The sequence below is a fragment of the Takifugu flavidus genome, chromosome 3 (genome assembly GCF_003711565.1).
Source record: "Takifugu flavidus isolate HTHZ2018 chromosome 3, ASM371156v2, whole genome shotgun sequence".
NCBI lineage: Eukaryota > Metazoa > Chordata > Actinopteri > Tetraodontiformes > Tetraodontidae > Takifugu > Takifugu flavidus.
In genome coordinates this window covers 12,263,498-12,276,292 of record NC_079522.1, presented here as the reverse complement: position 1 = coordinate 12,276,292, position 12,795 = coordinate 12,263,498, and positions in this window count along the sequence as shown.

Genomic DNA, 12,795 nt, shown 5'->3' with positions numbered 1-12,795 from the left:
GGGACTGCAACTATTAATTATTGGCCATTTTCTTCCTCTTTTTTCATTTTTCCATCGTGGAAATCCAGATCCTCCCAAGATTGCTGTCACCACAATCATGTTGCTGCTTGTTTGAAAAAAGTTAAGCTTTTCTTAAATGTTCTTAAATTTCTAAAATAAGAGTGGCATTTTTAATCAAATTGCGAATCAAGTCCACATCAACCTGAGAATGTCCCTGCAGGAGATCAGGACTCCTCTGCCATCCATTAATGCAAAAAGTAAAGTAAAGAGGATTTATTTCTCTGCCCTTTCTGCAGTGGAGTTGCACTCTGTCCTGACCTAACATTGGTAGACCCCCTCCCACTCCTCCCTGGTAATTTCCGTTGGGCGATTGAGTCTGAATTCCAGATATCCCACAGTTTAAGATTCCTGAGCCTGTGGTGTGTACGGATAGGACTCTTCTTAACCCCTTCCACCTTTTATTCTGCACTTCTTGTCCCTAAATACATCCTCTCTTTCTACTTTATTTCCTGCTCGAACCCTGCTTCGCCTGACAAATACCTTCCTTCCTTTCTGCATCCTCCGTTTTTCCCCTTAGCACCTGGCTTTGAGCATCTGGTTGCTGCACTATTCACAGCATAGGCATTTGGGATTGTTTAACGGTGACGGTGTAAGAAAGGAGGAATGAGAATGGTAGGGAAATACGAAGCGCATTGGGTGAGGAGCACCATCACATGATGAAGCTAAACCTAGTGTTTACTGTAAGCGTGTGTTCATGTCATGCTCCCACAGGCTCCCACTAACCCCAGCTTGGTCATGTGGCAGAGTTATTAAGTGGGAGTGAAAATTGGCACATCTGTGCGTCTGGCCCTCTGAGTGATCAATAAAAAACACACAATCCTTCACTCAATACAGCCTCTGCCAAACCAAAACATTTCCTGCCACAGTGTTAACATGTCCTCAGTTCAAACCGTGACCCTAGATTGAAGCAGGATGTTGAATACTTTCATGGCAGAAAACGTGTGGGCACACACGCACGCACAGAGCTTAAGTATCCATCTTAAAAGGGAGAATCTTTACATTAGCTACGCAAAGCTAATATAAAGCAAAGAGAGTAATAAAAGAAAGCACTATGCTGATCTTACGAATAAAATGTTAATGATAAACGTTATTAAGCACCAGGGCACACCCTTTCCCATCTGGATTTCTGTGCTAAATGCTAACACGGCCCGATACAACCAAAACCTTGTGTTAGCTGATGTCAGCTGATTAATGATTAATTTGTTGTCCTGATAACTCTCTGCTAAACTAAATCATGGTGCTGGTAAAGGGTGATTTCTATACAGCAGTGATCTTATGAGAATCAGAAAGCACAGCAGTGGAGTGCATGGTTCAGCATGCCAGAACGCCTGATGGCTGCTTATCTGCAAACCCCTCCAGTCATATTACTTCAGAAAACAGCTCATTTCAGATCGGCTGAACATGTGGAATCTGTGGTGTGGTGGTCAGTAACTCAACACTTTCAGCTATGACTCTATTGCTCTTACAATGACACAAACACACACACACACACACACACACACACACACACACACACACACACACACACACACACACACACACACACACACACACACACACGCTCTTTCATACTCATGGCCCTAACATCTGTAAGCAGGTCTTTTGTTGCTTGGAGTGAACCAGCACTGTCCTGCTTCCCATTTCCTTTACATTAAGAACTTGTCTCATTACTAAAAGGAAGTTGAAGTTAAAATCATATGGTCCACAGCTGAGAGGAAGTTGCAAACAGGATACTCAGAAATTATTGATAAATCACTGGTGCTTGATGGGCAGTTTAATTAACACCAACTATATCTTGTTTGATGTGAGGAACAGAATAGAACAGACGGTTATGCTCAGAACACATTTTTTATAATGGGTTTGCCAGACGGTTTCTCATTGAAGGCCGAGGTTTCCATTTAAACCCATTTGCTTGTCGCTTAAGGGTTTATTGCAAAACTACCTTAATGCAAAATAAAGTTTTTATGGGGAAGACTATGAAAGCCTTTAAGTCCTCAGTAAAAAGGCTGGTTTTACACTGTACACTGTGCGGTTTCTACATAAATCCATTGAATAAAACAGGGTTTTGCCATTCTTCGCATGGGTATAAAGTCCATACCTGACACGTAGAATCCACTGATGTATCCAAGGGTTTCAGTTCCACCCCTCACATGGGTTCTGAGAGTACACAGTTTTGGGTGAAACTACAGGACTGTAAAGATGGATGACATAGGGGATGGGTGACAGTATTTTGGTTGTCCTCTGTTGGTCAAGAAAGAAGAATAACCATTTTCAAATATTTACTTGAATATATAAAAAAACACTGAATAGATTTATATATGAATGCTAAACAAAAGAAGTTGATATGGTTCTTGTATTTTAAGAGTGTAAGTGTGGTTAATAAATTTCTAATGTACAAACACATTCAAGCATCAAAAGTAAAACATACAGGTGGTTTAACCATTTTAAAAGCCAGTGGTTTCTTCAGCTGGGGCCAATTAGGAAATGTCCATTTTAGGTTATTTTGATTCCAGCGTCAGAAGCGCAGTGAGGCTTGGGTTGAATGTGTGTACTCAGATACTGAGAGTGAAACATGGCAGCTGTGGCTGGCGTTTGGAAAGGGGAAATCATTTTTTTCCTCCTCTCTGTGTGGAGCAAAGGTTCACGGTTTCACCCTGATTGCCTCAACTTGGTTACATAACAGCAAGTGTGAAAAATGAGAAGATGGGGAAAAAAACCAAAGGGTTGGATAAAGGGAAAAAAGGGGGCAGATGGAATAAGCTGGATGATGTCATCCGGTTAACAGATGATCCGGTCAGCAGCAATAACATACAAACACTGCATTTATTTTCTTTGAAAATGCCAAAAGGATGAGCAACAGCCACAAAAATAAAGCTGGCAATGGGAAGAGGGAAACTAAACCAACGTGAAGTCAGCATTGGCAACCTGAAAATCTTGTATTTCTGCTGCCAAAACAGAATGACGCATTTCGTAGGCCGTCAGATTAGCAAAAAGTCTGTCCTTGTAGTAAACCAAGATAGTTTATCACTTAGGAAATGAGTTTTCAATCCGTAAAAAGACACTTTCAAAGTCATCTCGCAGCTCATGTGGAGGTTTCTTTGTCACCGATTCAATGTGGCAAGTTGACAGCGCAAACTGTTCATTTTTGACACATAAAGACACATTCATGCATCCACATCTGACAAAACAACCAACAGGAAACTGAACAGACACCTCCTTGTCTGCTCGCAGCTCACTGTTTTCAGAAATAGCCGCCCCCACTGTTATCAAGCCTGGGTCACACTTCCTGTCTTTTTGCTGTTCAAATGGGCGCAGTGCATTGTGGGTAAGGATGAAAGCTACAACAGGCACCTCCGCTGACCCTTCCCCTTGCCCACCTCTGCAGGGAGCAGGAAGTCAGCTCTCCCACTTCCTTCATGAGACTACATACACAACTGTACTTTCAGTTCCCTGTATAAAACTCTTCATCATCCTCTTGCTCCTTTTCACAACTCGTGAAAACTTTGTGGGCACTTTGTGGACTCACCGATGTTTTGTTCTATGAAACAACGCAAAGTGCTGATAAGCATGAAATAAATCCACAGTTACTGGAATGCTTTTTGTTTTCCAGTTCTACAATACGGCTCCTCCTCCCACAATCCTGAAACAGCAACGGTTCTCCGCACCAAAAACAGTGGTTCTTTGGCACAGGGACATGTGGCAGAGGAAAAAAGGAGGAAAAAATCCCCCTTGATGTGGTTAAATATTGTCCTTGCAAATAGAACATTAACTGCCTCATTTCATTGCAGGAGAGGAAGGGGCGGCCCACATTCTTTCAAGCTGACCTCATGCCTGAGAACTGTTTTACCTGCTAGAAAAAGAGGTAGTCAGTCCAAAAAACAGCTGAGATAAGTCTGATGAAGTGCTGCACCACGAGTTTTAGCTTGGCTCTGTTACTTTATTGTTTTCCTTTCAGCTTTGACACATTATTAGCACCCCATGTAATTACTTTTATAAAAATTGCAGCGCTGATGGGATCTAAACTCTCACATTAAATGATTGCTTTGGCAGCATTAGGGACCCTTTTACAACATATCTTGGTGTGTGAGGGTTTGTTAGATAGTGACAGGAACAACTCCAGAAAAAAAAACACTGTTACAAACTTTTAATGAGGGCAGATAAGCAACATTAATGACTACACTTTTCTCCTGCTTATCTGAACAATGCATTTCTGAACATCCTGGCTTCAATTACTCATGATAAGGGACCTTAGTGAGTAATGCCACAGAAAATGGGAGTACTATGTCCAAATGTGGTTGTGGGCTAAAACTTGGCAACACGGGAAGGGCACAGTTGCGCTTGTGTGGATACTGTAAAAGTCTGATGCCAACACTGTAAAAACAAAAGCACAAGAACCCTGACCCCCAGGTTAAGTCTCAAAGTGAAAAATTCATACGCTCACTGCACCTGCTGTGCACAAACGCACAGTTTGTTTCCAGCTACAAATGCTGGAGAGAGTCATGCATATTCAAATCAAATCAAAATCAAAATCAAATCAATCTTTATTTATATAGCGTCTTATACAATCAAAATTGTTTCTAGGCACTTTCCAGAATCCCAGGGCCTGACCCCAGACAAGCAACAGTGGCAAGGAAAAACTCCCCTTTAACAGGAAGAAACCTTGAGCAGGACCAGGCTCATGTAGGGGGACCCTCCTGCTGATGGGGGGCTGGGTAAACTTCAACTTCAAGCTTCCACTTTACCTGCCACTCTCAATTCATCACGCGTCTATGTGTGTGACGATAACAAAAGCTGCTAATGAACAAGAAAGCCCACAGATCAGTGAAACAGCACGGCAGCTGTCGCAGCAGGGGGCAGCTCCTACTCCGTGGCTGTTGTCCACAACCCATGGTGCCCTCAAAGACAAAGGAATGCCTGGCTTTTCCCGCCACAGCATGTGTAGAAGCAATGAAAACTGACTGGAGGAGAGAAAGGAGCTGCTGCTAAAAGAATAAAAAATGAATCTTTAATTCCTCTGAGTGTGGTATTTAGAAGTTACAGCCATCTTACTGGCCTGGTGTGCTCAATTCTCTTATTCCTTCAAGATAAATGAAGCAGATAAAAGGTCTAGGGGTTATTTGACATGAGTTACGGCGTGGGAGCACTGTGTATGCAATCATGTCATTGTAAGTGAAGAGACCACGAGGGACCAGTCTGGTGGCTGAGAACAGAAGAAAATAGAATCCACTCCTTCAGGACATTGAAATCAAGCAAATCATGAAGGGTTGGGAGATGCACAATGGAAGTGTTCTTATAATGAGCTGAAAAACATGGGTAACATTCAAAATTTCCAGATTGAATTGCCAAAAACATCTAAAATGGGTTCCTGGGGTCAGATTGTTTTAGATGGATGAGGCAGTTCGATCTGGAAATTGAGATGAATTTTTATGAGAAGATACAATGTGGACAAAGAAAGAAGCAGAATGAGTTGGCTCTAGTTTGATTTACAAAATCTAAAATCTCTCTTCTAGCTTGCTTTGAAACGTCACACTTTTGGAAAATGACCTGAGAAACAGCTGCATTTTCTGCTTGTTGAAACATCTGTGAAGTCGATTTATAGCAGGGTGAAGTTCTTTTAATGTGCATATTGTTGAAATACCACGTGAAATTGTATATTCTCACCAGAGAAATATGACAGAATGGAACTCAATAACCTTGTATATGAGGTAAAAGGTGTGACAGTCTTTACACTATTAGTGCACAAACATTCAGATTTAGAGCAGCAAGAGAAATGGAAACTAGACTCCACTCTCTCCGGCTTCAGTCATCTGTTGACATTTTTCTACCATATCTCCCTGCAGTTGATTCCCTAAAAGTGTTGTTTTAAACACATCACCCTGCTGCCCATGTCCAGGTCCTCCAACAGTAACACAATCGTTATGCACAACATCCCAGACATTCAGAGACGAATGCGGCACTCAACTCCAACACAATGCGTGTGATGACATAAGGGGAGCGTAAGCGGTACGACCGTTCCCATCGGTGGACGAGGCTCGCTCTCATGTCTGAGGAATGCACAACAGGCGACGTTCGGCTCAGATGGGAGGGATGTTTGCAATTATGGCTGTCCTGGGTTTGTGTGTGTTTGTGCATGTGTGCATACATAAACTGCTCCTCCACGGACTCAACAATTACATAAGAGCCGGTTTGATTGGCTGCCTCTATGCATGACTACAGCACCAGTGAGCACAGATGCATCCCGGTGGATTATGGGTAATATTGGAAAGTGGGCAGACAGTCTGTCTGTCTGACTCGCTGACTGTTCTCTGTGACACTGGCTTTATTGATAGAAATAGAGTGGAGACAAAAACGAGCACCGAAAGATAAAAACAATACACATATGTAGCAGATAGTTAACAGTACATGTCATTCTGTGTCTTATTTTAGGAGAATGTTAAGATGTGACATGTTGAGATTATTTCCTTTATTTTAGGAGTGGCCGTTTTGAATCCCAGCCATCGCCTTCTCATGCCATCTGCTCACTTTTGGCTGTGGCAAATATTTCTATGACAGCACAGTGTGGATCAATGGAGAAGATTCTTATTTAAGGCTGCAATCTGTTCGCATGGTGAATTTAATTTTCCGCAGCTTCCTTTATTAAAATGCCTGCCAGTGGCCGCTGATGTATCATCAGACTGATGAGCTGTAATCCAGGATAAACCTCTTCATAACAGAGGAATAGGACTGGGTTAAATGTAAAAGACATTACTTAATTAAGGGTTAAATGTAAAAGACATTACTTAATTTTAGCAGTTGCAGTCTACAGAAAGAGCACAAAATGATTTCCACCATGTGTGCCTTGTCTGCTCCTGCCCCAGTTCCCATGAAAACAGGTTAATCGTCCTTTGTGTCTAAAGAGATCTTCTTTCCTTTGACCTTTTCTCATGTTTTAGCCATGTTTTCAACTCCTCCAGGGTTCGTCCACTCCCACACTTGTGGAGCAGCATTATCTACTGATTATAGCCTTCCATCAAATCTCAGAAAAAGTACCTGACATGTAGGCTTATGGATAGTTCTGGTGTATGTGAAGCATCCGAGGAATTAAGTTTGTCCAGTGATTCAGAAAACAGACAACTCTAATAGTAGGGTTTCTACACTGTTATTTCCTATAAATTACAGGCTGAGAATTTAAAATAAGAAAGATGGTACTTCAATAATTGATTGTCAGAATAAAACCTTCTTGGTTGATGACAGAGAGCAGCAGGAAGACTCTGAATTAAAAACCTGGCACAAATAAACCTATGATATAAAAGAGACAAGTCAAACTAACATGGACAGTACTGACTCGATAAGGTTGATATCAGAATACCCAGTTTCCACTATGCATGTATGTCAATTAAGGTGGGTTATGTGAGTTTTGGCTCTCTAGTAGAGACTGGATGGATCCCTCCAAGCTCTGTCACACACCGCCATCTTTGTTACGTAAGATCGAGCCCGAGGACTCATGTTATATGCCTCATGAGTGACAGGACTTGCTTGTCGAGCTGAAGTATCTGGCAATGCTGTGTTGTAGCTGATCGGTTTATTGCCAGGGCAGATTAGTGAGCGTGCGCCTGGGTGCATGAGGGTCAGTGTTTGGTGTGTTTCTGAATGTCTTGTAGTACTGGGGAAGTGGGAGCTGATCCATTAGTTCTAATTGTCTAAACAATGTGCCAGGTATTAGCTATACCTTCTATATATAAGACCTTAAGATCGCATCAGTGTCCCTTCTACTTAAAATACTCTAAGTGATCCATCACTGCACTAGAAGTATCCTACAAATGAAGCCCGGTTTAAAGAGAAGTGCAACTTGTCCTATTTGTGAGGGAGTACAGCCTTGTAATCCCAATACACCATTTCACCCTCCGGGGTAGCCAAACAGCCGAGGCCAGCCTATGTGACATAGATGTGTGATGGACAGAATCCATTTAGTGCTGCTCTTCCCTTCACTGTGCACATTGATTAACTTCTAATGGCTACATGCTTTCTCCTGCGATGTCCCGGGAGAACTCTGGAATGTATGAGGCTGCTGGTCGCTATCATTAGCCTATTGTTTACATATCAGATGCTGGAAAACAGATAAGATGGTGCATTGTAGGGGACCCTGAAGTTTTCATGACTGCTGTCTGAGCTTGTCAACCTGTTATCTTGGAATGTAAATGTATTGTAAAACTCTGCCTCGGGGGGGATGAGGCTTTTTAAAACCACTCTTGTATTTGCCTACGTTCATTGTAGCATTGTCAACAGTGCCCAGGCTGTTTACCTCTGCTCCTTTTAAAAGGCCGCATGACTTCAAACGCTGCACACTTTGGATGCTCTTTACAGTTGCTCTTGTTTGCACAAAGCCTGGTCCAGATCGCCCATATGTTTAAAGGATTATAAACCATAACTCCTCACTGTAAATGAGGGTGCCACTGAGAAGTTTAAACACCCAGGGGGAGTAAATTACCCAGACTATATCCATAAAAATTAACTGTCCATCTTTACACGTTATTGATGTGTTTACAACTGTCCAGTCCACCGATTAAGACAGAATCAAGAGGAAACACACGATGGTTGTCATGACTGATATCAGGAGGTAGTATGGATAAACAAGGAGGACCGTCCTCTTCTTCATCTGCTTACTTTGTTAACAGCCTACACTGCTCACAGATCATGCCGAGCTCAACTGCACCACTTAATGAGAGGATGTTTCTGGAAAACAGGATAGTTACTTGCCAAAACCCGTCACTCCACACCTCTGCATGGAGCGCCGCAAATTCTGCATGTCTCAGTGTTTTGTAGCTCTTCGGACAAAGAAGTGCTCTTGTGTTTTGGGAAGATTTGTTATGGAAAGAACAAGACCAAGGGTGAGCCTGACTCTGAGAAGCAACCCTGCTCTGACCTCTGAGAAGAAGGAGACGCTGGGGAGGGTGCTTGGTGGAAGAGAGGAGGATTCTTTAAGATTGTGGAAGCCTTTCTTTTCCTCTCCCAAACCAAACGTTCATATTGTTTAGTCGCCGTTCTCAACAGAGGTGGATAACAAGTCGCTCCTGCTGAACCGAATAAGAAGAGGCACACTCGGGCAGCTCTTTTGGCTGAACGCAGCCTTTCGTGTACTCTCAGATTCTAATCTCAGAGGGCAGTAATCTCACCACCTTCACATTAGTGACACATCTGACATTCCCGACTCACCCTCATCAGTTACTCAAGAATAGACCCAGGAAAGTCTGTTGTGTAACAGTTGGGAGGAAAACCTCACTTTTGCTGGCGCCAAGCTAAACATTTACATTCTGAAGCGAGCAGCTCCAGAAGTGGAGGCCTGCGGGGGTTTTTATTTCCCTCTTATGTGGTTTAGCTTGCTATCTGTATACACGCTGCTAATAATCATGTAGCCCAGTGAGAAAAATCATTAGTCATGGATCACCGTCACAACAACAAATAATTAGAATTAAGAGCCTGGGCGCGGGCATAATCTGCTTTTAACGTAGAGTAATCCAGTGAAACAAAAGTAGAACTAAAGGAACTCCTGCAGTAAAGGGCAGTAGAGTAGCAGACTACATATGCCTTAGCTCTGACACAGTTCCAACAGCTGCCACGCTGTACCCGTTGGGACGCCAGACAAAGCCTTTAGGACTCACCAACACAACGACACCGCGTTTGCCGTTGTCCTGGCCTGGCGCTGTGCCTACGCTTGGGGACAAGAAGATTTTGAGGGAGCACAGGCCAACAATAGAGGTGTGGGTGGCATTGGAAGCTGGGCCTACGGTGCCAGAACTGGTCATGTGCCACGTCTGCACACAAAGCGGACGAGTTGGCGCTCACCCGGGCAGGAGGCCAGTCGAACTTGGACTGGGATGGTGGGGGTTGAGAGGGTGGGCAAGGGAATGCAGGCACACGTCTGACTGAAGCCTTTATGTTGGAGGGGGCCTCAGCAGACAAAAAGACACAGGGACCAGCTGTATCCAAGTGCAAAGATGGAGGGGATCTCTGCCATCTGGGATTCTGTTCACCCAGCAACGGCTCACATTCTTTAAGCATTTTTGAGGACGCCGAAACCGCTGACCTAACTCACAAGTACCTTAATTACCAGCGTCAGTGACAAAGAGTTTTTGATATTTTCACAATCACGTGTGAGAGTTGTTTTTCTTTTCATCAACAGTGCACGGCCCTTTTCTACGTTGTTTCTGATCTGTTATCGTGGGATTAATCTGTGGCTCCAACGCAACTGTTCTACCAACAGAACCGCCATAATTCATTAAGTACCTTAATTACCAGCATCAGTGACAAGGAGTTTTTGATATTTTCACAATCACGTGTGAGAGTTGTTTTTCTTTTCATCAACAGTGCACGCCCCTTTTCTACGTTGTTTCTGATCTGTTATCGTGGGATTAATCTGTGGCTCCAACGCAACTGTTCTACCAACAGAACCGCCATAATTCATTAATCTGGACCAACAACACCACTTCACCTTTGATGCTTGAATGGGGAAACTTGGCAGAACGGACTGTAGCTTTTGCACCCAAAAACAGGAAGAGCAATCAGTTCACTGACTTCCTCACGCAGCAGCGACAACAGTTGAGCTGGCCTTGTTTTGAAGGATATAATAACACGCTGAGACCTTGAGAGTTGGCTGATTTACCCATAACCCTTCTAAAATTATAAAGAGATGGCTGTTATTGTTCCTTCTTGCGTTTCAAAAACTAAGTCATAATATCCACGGACGCAGTAATCCAGTGGCTCAGTTGCTTAATCTCCAAGAAAAACAGCCACAACAACAGCCTGTTAGTACACTTTCACAATTACTACACAGCTCTCCAGTTATTCAGGTCTTGTTATCTTTATTGATGGGTTGTTAACCTGAATTTCTAGTCCAATATCACTGAGTAACAGTGGAAACTTTTTGATAAGTAGAGCAATAACTGTCAACCGTAGCACTTTTTTTTACAGAATATTTAACCACTGATAGGGGAGCTACGTGCAACTGCACTGTGGATTTAATAGTTTGCTGACGATGTATTTCTAATTTCAGTAAACAGACAACACTGCAGAATTTCTCTTCCTGCATGTTTTAAGCAGGTAGTAATAACTCTCCCAACATGAGACTGTTCAGATCCATTTGGTGCAGTCGTGAGTGTCAGACAAGCTACCATGTCTGTTGCCATGGAGACAGTGAATGAGCCACTGTGTGATGGTGCTGCAAACTTTAAAACTATTATAGTGTTATGTTGCATATTGTATGGCTGGCAAATTAAAAAAAAAAAAAAATTAATCCTAAAGTGATTACAGCCATGATTTAGTAGTAATGCTAGCATTCTTAGTTAGCATGCTTCCAAATCAGAGGCATGTTTTTTAGAATCAGGGGAGTTTTCCAGCTCCAGAAAAACTACTTTGCAGTGTGAGGCGTGGTATTGATAAGCTGTCGTTCCTGACTGACGTTTCAGCTAGAAAAGGCTATTTAAAAACAAACTCTGCTCTTAGACTTGCCCTTTTGGACTTAAATGACTGCTTATCATAAATAGAACTGAACTGTGCTGTTACGTGCAGAAGGGCTGAGGTTGCAGAGCGAAACTTGGCTGCTGTCAGTGCTCGATTCTCCATATGGGGCAAGAAAAACCCCCTGGAGACCGACCCAAATATTGTCTAAGATTAGAAAAGAAAAAGCTTTTCTGCAGTGCTGTTGTTCTTTTGGGGTTTTGTTGTTGGCTGAGACAAAAGGAATTGATTCCAGATGAAACTGCAGCACATTTCAATGATAGCAAATCTCATAGTCAGTTGATCCGTCTTTAGAAATTGGATTCTCTCAACTGCCAACTACAGCCGGGTCAAAGGTCGGGCTCAGCAATGCGGGAGATTGGATGAGAGTTAATAACTTTCTCAAAGCAACATGGCCTCAAACGAAAACACAGCCTGGATGAAAGATGAGTTTCCTTGTCTCAACATTAAATCAAAAGTGAATGAAGAAACTCTAAATCGTAAATCTGTCCCGCTGTGATCATATTAACAATTTCCTTTGAACTGGCCTTTGACTAACGTGACAAAACAGAAAAAGAATCTCTAATATCCTCTTGCACATGGTATGAAGGTGCCCATTATGCTCACCACCTTATGGTGGGTTGTGATAACATTTGTTACTTGCTACTGCAATCAGACAAGACACTTCCTTAAGTCAAAACAACATGTGGTCCTGGATTCCGTGGATTCCTGGACAGACTGGAAAGCGAAGGTTTCGTGTTGTGCACATCTGTGTCCTTGTCCCTACCAGATGACAGAAAAGGCTACATTGTGTCCTGGGCGGATTGTGCACAAGGGATTGAAGTTTGGTGGTAAACAGAGAGAATCTCAGTTCCAAGGAAGCCGTCCTGTATATCATTAGAGCTGTTGGGATCAGACAATGAGGGAATGATTGTGTTGGTATGAGGCATTAGCGGTTCAATACAATGCAGAAACAACTTGTGTGTCTGGATTACTGCAACGGTCACAACAAAACCAGGCTTTCCATCAAAGCTGTTGTATTTCAACATTCACACTGACCTGGCAGATTGTAGTCAGAGCTAGCTTACATGCTAACTCCGATTCAATTCAGCTCTTTTTGGTTTTGGTGTAAAGTCTAACATCCAAAACTCTAATCAGAAGCCTCTCTGAACACAACCTTCATGCCAAGTAAATCTAAGCCTTCTCATGTAATGCCAATTCCAACTGGGATTTATTTCGTGGCGTCTTTTTGTCGTCACTTCC